Source organism: Sinohyriopsis cumingii, chromosome 1, assembly GCF_028554795.1.
Source record: "Sinohyriopsis cumingii isolate HCF-2022 chromosome 1, ASM2855479v2, whole genome shotgun sequence".
In the NCBI taxonomy this organism is placed as follows: Eukaryota; Metazoa; Mollusca; class Bivalvia; order Unionida; family Unionidae; genus Sinohyriopsis; species Sinohyriopsis cumingii.
The window spans coordinates 118,030,908-118,037,998 of NC_142961.1; positions in this window are offsets into that span (position 1 = coordinate 118,030,908).

Here is a 7,091-nt window from a genome sequence, read left to right on the forward strand (position 1 = left end):
ACTCATAGCCCTATACGAAGCAGGGAACAAGACAATTTGTGTATTTTTATTTTAATTTGGTTCCGCTAATTACAGCTATTGATAGCGGTTCAAAAAATATAAATTTACTAAATTTACTAACATGGAAAACACAGTCTGAAGTATGGCTAATGTTTTATATTAAACAGATCTCGAATATGAGCATATAACCACTGGACGGTATACTGTCTATGAGCACATAACCACTGGACGGCATACTGTCTATGAGCACGTAACCACTGGACGGCATACTGTCTATGAGCACGTAACCACTGGACGGCATACTGTCTATGAGCATATAACCACTGGACGGCATACTGTCTATGAGCATGTAACCACTGGACGGCATACTGTCTATAGGATTTTCCTTCCTTTTTATTTCCTCAAGGCGGCCCCAGACGCACAAACTAAACATGTAACTACATACTTCCTTCTGATAAATAAGCATGGAGAAGTGCTCCCTCGCGAGAGATCTAGCCTAATTACTACACCGTCACTACTTTTAATTCCTAATCAAGATCACCATCGTACAATAGAATTGTTGAGGACTTAAAATCTACATTGATTTTCTTCTGCTTTTAACTGAACATGATCATGAATGGCTGTCTCCCAAGGAAACCCTTTTTTCTCAAAAAGATACAAACAGTCCACTTAAAAATTACTTCTATTTTAACGCATGAACTCAGAACTCTGACAGAGCCTCAAGAAGAACTTCCTCTGTATGAAAAAAGGACTCCCATAATGCCATTCCTTTAAACACAAATTTACAAGCTTATGATGCAGCGTCACTCTTCAATGAGTGAGCACATTTTGTTACATTTATATATCAAACACTACATATTTACCAAATGAATTAGACAACCTCGTTCAACAGCAGCCTAACCAATTTGTTCTATTAGCAGATTCAAATGCCCATAAAATTATTGGGGAAATTAAAGTACATAAATGCCAGTGGTAAAAACGTAGAATGTTTTGTTTCCAGACACGATTGGTGTCTGAATCAACACCAAGTATCCGACATATTACATCTGGGAACTGGTACGTATACGGGAACATAGATCTGACAATTTGTTTTCTCCTTCTCTGCTTTTGGATTATGGCTGGAATGTCGCTGGTGACCATTACAGCAGTAAGCAGTTCCCAATATCTCACAACAGCATTAACTTTACCATCGTTGAGCCAATTTCACACTTGAGTTTAAAGTAGGCCGACAGGGCCAAATCTGAAATTCTTCGCAAAACTTTAATTAACAGAGAATTTTTTTTTTAAATGGTGATGTTCTTATTCAATTTTATTTTTATATCAAAGTTTCTTGAGATTGCAGAAGAATCCATTCCCAAGTCCTCGTCTAATTTTAGAAGAACCCCCAAAGCATGGCTCACTAAGGATCATAAATTAGTCTTTAGACAACGCCAAGAAGCTGTGACAAAATGTATAGATCGTCCGACGCCAGAAATATAAATAGATACCGGATTTTATTTGCTACAGCCCTCTGCATAAATAAAGAATGTAAGAGAACATCGTTGAACAATTATGTTTCTTCAAACTTTAGTTCCTCTTTAGAGAAAGTATGGTACACGATCCGCCAGAATAATGGAAACAACGATTCTTTCCGACATCTAAAATAAAATTAACAATGAAATCTTACCTATAAACATGACGTAGCAACTACTTGCTGGTAGTTTTTATAAACATTCATCATGTTCTAATTATTCAGCAGATTTTCAAAGGCTGAAAAGTCGAATGTAGATCAATTTGAAATTCACATCAGCTAATTCAGAAAGTCATAATCAACCGTTCGCACTTTTGGAACATATAGATGGTTTAAACAAGGCCCATAGTACATCCATCATGCCCAACGAAATACATTTCCAGCTTTTGGAACAACGACCAGAACCTAAATTGATAACTCTTTTGGGAAATTTTGAATGTTTTATGAGCGCTCGTAATATGCCCAAAACGTATTTTGTAATACCTGTTCCCAGACCAAGTATGGATAGCAGAGATCCTATGAACTATCGTTCTTTTGCCTGGACGAGTTGCATCTGTAAAACCATGGAACCAATGATCAATGCAAGACTTATTTGGTATTTGGAGACTAACAATTTCATATCTCCTTTCCAAAGTGGCTTTCAGTAGGGATCTACCAACGATCATCTGGTTTGACTTGAAACGTTCATTCGTAATGCTTTAATCAAATAGAACATTTAGTAGCTACTTTCTTAGCCTTTGAAAAGGCCTATGATACAACATGGAAGTACGGTATAATTCACCATCTGAGTTTGAAAGGCAGTCTACCCACTCTTATATCGAACTTTCTTTCAGACAAAACTGAAGGCACGATCTTCTTTGATATATGCGAGCAAAAGATGTGTGCGCCCCAGGACAATATTTCTCTGTTATGCTTTTTAACATCAGACTGAATAAATTACCAAGTGTTTGGTTCCTTCTGTGGATTGTGCCCTATATGTGTATGATTTCCTAGTATGTTATCGATCGAAACACACACATGCATTGAAAGACAATTGCAACAAATATAAACAAGGTTTAAAGTTGGGCCACTTTCAATGGTTTCAAATCATCATAGTCAAAAACATAGTATGCATGCATTTCTTTTTCCTACGAAGACAACCTGATCCTAAAACACACGCTGGAGGAACACCTATCCAGGATTTGGAGGAGACAAAGATTTAAGGTGCTGTCTTCGAAAGAAACTCACATCCATTCCACACATTAAGAACTTTAAAGCTCAACGCTTGAAGGCCTTGGACTTAAAATAGTAGTGAACACTGAGTGAGGTGCTAATAAAAATGTTATTCTTAACCTATATAGAACCGTATTAGATTCAAACTGGACTAGGGTTGTGTTGTCTGTAAAGCACTTTATGAGGGACTGTTTCAATCCCCAGTCATTACTAAATCGTTACGACAATGTTGAGCACATGAACGAACTGTAAATGCTATGTTTAGAATTTCTTCAAAGAAGTTAACATTTATTTTAAAATATAGCTTGTGTGAAACCTATTTCTTTTTTTTTCTTTTTAACCAAAATGTGCACAGTTATTCACCCTTATTTATCTTTTATTTTCGAATTACCCTTTGTACCAACCATTTACATTCCCCATTCATTGGGAACCTTCATGGGTCGTTGTCGTTGCGTTTTTGTACCTTCAACGGTCTTTGGCAATAAACTTCTTTTGATAAAGAAATCTCTATTTATATTTTGTAGGCTATATAGCCTTACCGTACGGATGTGCCTGAAAACCAATCAATCAAGCAATTAATTTTGTAACAAGATGGGTGTTTGATTATGTTTTGAGTGATTGTTGGATTTTTTTCAATAATTACTATATTTCATTAACATTAAACAAGGCAGGCACGAAAATTAGCAGAACAATGTATGCTCATGGTTAAAATTGTAAAGAAAACAAACTCCGATGATTTTGCTAGTGGTAATCCTAATTATATAAAGATAAATGCGCATATTTTTGGTAGGTTTTAAGAATAATACTTTTGGGGGATATGGAAGATGGGTGAGATATCTGAATAATGGGTTGATTTGGGCTTTGACAAAACTCATCTGAGTCTTACTTCTGATGTGCATCTTACAGAAGATTGCTTTCTGTGCATGGTTTATTCAGTTCCGGAATTCCCTGAGGTAAATGATAACAAAATAGCCGTTTTAATAATTTGAGGATGCTAACTGTCGAATTATGATAATGCATTAATCATGAAAGCGTTTCGAAACTGATTAATTTTAATTCTATCCCCACTGTCATTGTTTCCTAAAGGAAACATATCAATATGTCATGTATTTATCAATTATCTAACGGTACTACGTCTGCATCTACCTACCTCTACGTATACGGGCGTTAATCCATTTTTGTCATAATACTATTTTCTTGGGTGTCCTAAAATCGTGAATTCACTGGTACTCTGATTGGTAGAATACACAGCTACAAAAATACGCATCAACAACGTGATTAACGTTGACATCATCATTAAGATTTGTTTTCTACTATCAACTCCACCATATACCAATCCATTACCCACCCGTAACAAAAGTAGCCAAGCTCGACAAAAACTGGAGCGGGTGATAATATGAAAACAGGTATGAGCGTCATTTACGTCTACCAATTTTAATAGTATCGTTTGGTAAAAATAAAATACCTGCTTGATGAACTTCATTATGAGTGCTGACCTCAAAATGTGCATGCTTAATTATTTTAGGTGTTGGTAGATTAAAATAAATTCCCATTTTGCCTGTCGTGCTAACAATTTGCAGCAACAGAACGTGTAACATTTGCTGCATCAGCAAGTCTACTAATCGCCGCTCTACCTTTCCAATATCCTCTTGGGCTATAATAAATCGATTCCATTATTTTATAATAATCGGTCGATTAATTACCGGCTCCTAATACTAGATTACCTTTCATCGTAGATTTTACCAACCAATTAGCTAATACTTCTCTGAACGATTCCTTTGTTATGGAATTTAACGAGTGAATCAACTTCACATCTACCATATGTCGTTGTTGCAAACCCTTATTTGTATATGCTACATCATGAACGTGACATGTTTGATCAATCTCGTTTATTGGATACTCTCCAGGTCTTGGTTTATCTCGCTCGTCAAGTCGGATATCAAGTCGGGTTCCAGGACCACAATAATTATACACTGGAAGGTTTTTTTCTCCTGGGTATTTAGCCCATGGAGTTCCCGGTAATTTTTCTAATGAAGCAGCGATATCGCCACCTGTCTTCATACGAGACAAAATAAATTTACATTTATGCCACATTTCACACATTTACCAGAAAGTGCAGATCTTTAATTTTTTGTTAATATTGTTGTTATTCACAGGTCGGATGGGATGCTCTACATCGAACACAGTATAAATCCATATTAATTTTTATATTTGTATAACATGGATGTTATTGATTTCTCAGCGATACGAAAGTAAGAGCCAGTAAAACATCTTCCAGCGCTACCAAATTCTATCAGAGCAATTACCATATGGTATCTGGGTCTGGTAAGGCGCAATTATTACTTAATCAGATAAGGAGATGGCTCAAATGGGACAAATTGTATTTAGCAGCTCCGACAGTTGACGATCAGAGATGCTACGAGGTGCTTAAAGATTTTAATGAAAATGCAAAATTGTTGGACGATGATGGTAATGATATTATTGGTTTTATCACCGATATTGATGACCTCGATGGATTTATTAATAATCTCGTAGTAGACTATGATGTGATGCTGTAAAAACAATCTAATCCAGCTAGAATATTTTCTAGAAGCAGGCATAAAAACACAGACGTGATTTATGTTACTCAGCGATATACAAAAATACCTAAAGTGATCAGAGATAACTGTAATATTTTAGCTGTGTTTAATGGAGTCGATACACATACTCTGCGAAACATTCATCAGACATGGACATGATTAAATTTAGAAATTTAGTTCTTTTGAAAGCACAATCCACTCCACACGGATTTATAACAATAAATTTACATGATCCTCAATCATGATATCGTATAGGTCTTGATAAAATATATAGTTGATAGGCTGATATTATAATGATTTAATTACTCTCATAATACAGCAACAGAGAGGGTGCGACTACAAACAAATGTCACGGTGTGTAAAAAAAACCCCACACAAAACAAAAAACCCATAAAAAACACAAACGACAAAGATAAACGACAAAAATAAACTAACCTAATTAGAGAAACTCTCGGTTATTGTTAGAGGCTTCGGTTTGACGTTATTGACCTAATATTTTTCATTTTCGTAGCAAGCTTTATTTTGCAAAAATGGACCTTCCAGCAAGTGGTCTGTTCACCCTCTCTGCTGCTGTAGTACAATATTATGCACCCAAAGGGTACATATTTTTTTGCTCATCCAGTCTCAATTTATACCAAGAGTTCAACCCATTATATTTTTAGTTCTCTGTAAATTGTATTCATCTATATATGTTAACTGTACTATTTTCCTATTATAATAGTGTTTTTCCAATCACCTATAAGCTAGTAGTTTTATTTTGAGTTGGTATTCTTACCTTCTAGAATAAGAAAGGCATTAGGAAAACGCCTCGAGAATAAAAACAAAAATAATTTTACCGCGAGCAAACAGTATCAGCCACGATCGCAATAAGGAGTTACGGTAAAGCTTTTAACAGTAACTGACATGGCTTTTAGACTGTCACGATCGCAATAACGAGTTAAGGTAAAACTTTTAACAGTAACTGACCTGGCTTTTAGACTGTCGCGATCGCAATAACGAGTTTCAGTAAAGGAATTAACATTCGCTGACCTGGCGTTTAGACTATATATGCTTAAAAAAGATCATTACAAATGATATGGTGACATCCGTGAATCATGAAGAATATACTCAGACATCTACGTATTTATTCATGGTCTAAGGATATACATTTATTTAGGTTTAATTGTTCGTTTTAGAAGCAATTCGGTTTTAGTCTCCTTACACAATATCCTAACAGTTACGTTTTGAAACATCATTTACACGTTATCATGTCTAGGCACTGTGCTTACATCGGACACTGTTTGCTCGCGATATTGAGACTCGGTGTTTATAAACTAAAATTTGGATTTATTTCTCTCAAAGAGCAGAGAGCCAAGAGGACAATGATGTCCAAAACAATTCTTTCTAAAAAGCGCCTTTTTAATATAGAAAAGACAAAATTTAGAATACTCCATTTTAAATTCGTTTCATTTAATAATAATAATAATAATAATAATAATAATAATAATAATAATATTATTATTATTATTATTATTATTATTAAAAGTGGTGGTGGGTTTCTTTCCATCAGACTACTGATTTTCATTAACATACCATAAAGGAACATGGAAGCAAGATGAATCGTACTTCTTCTGATACAATGTATCACTGGATCACGATCATTATTTTTCTTATTTTTATGGGATTCGCACTAATTATAATTTAAAACATTCTATCAAGGAACTTCTCACATATTAAGAAGAATTTTTCATGGAAAAAAGGGTATTAAACTAAAATGTGACAGAGTGTATAGATGTTGAGAAAACCGGTTC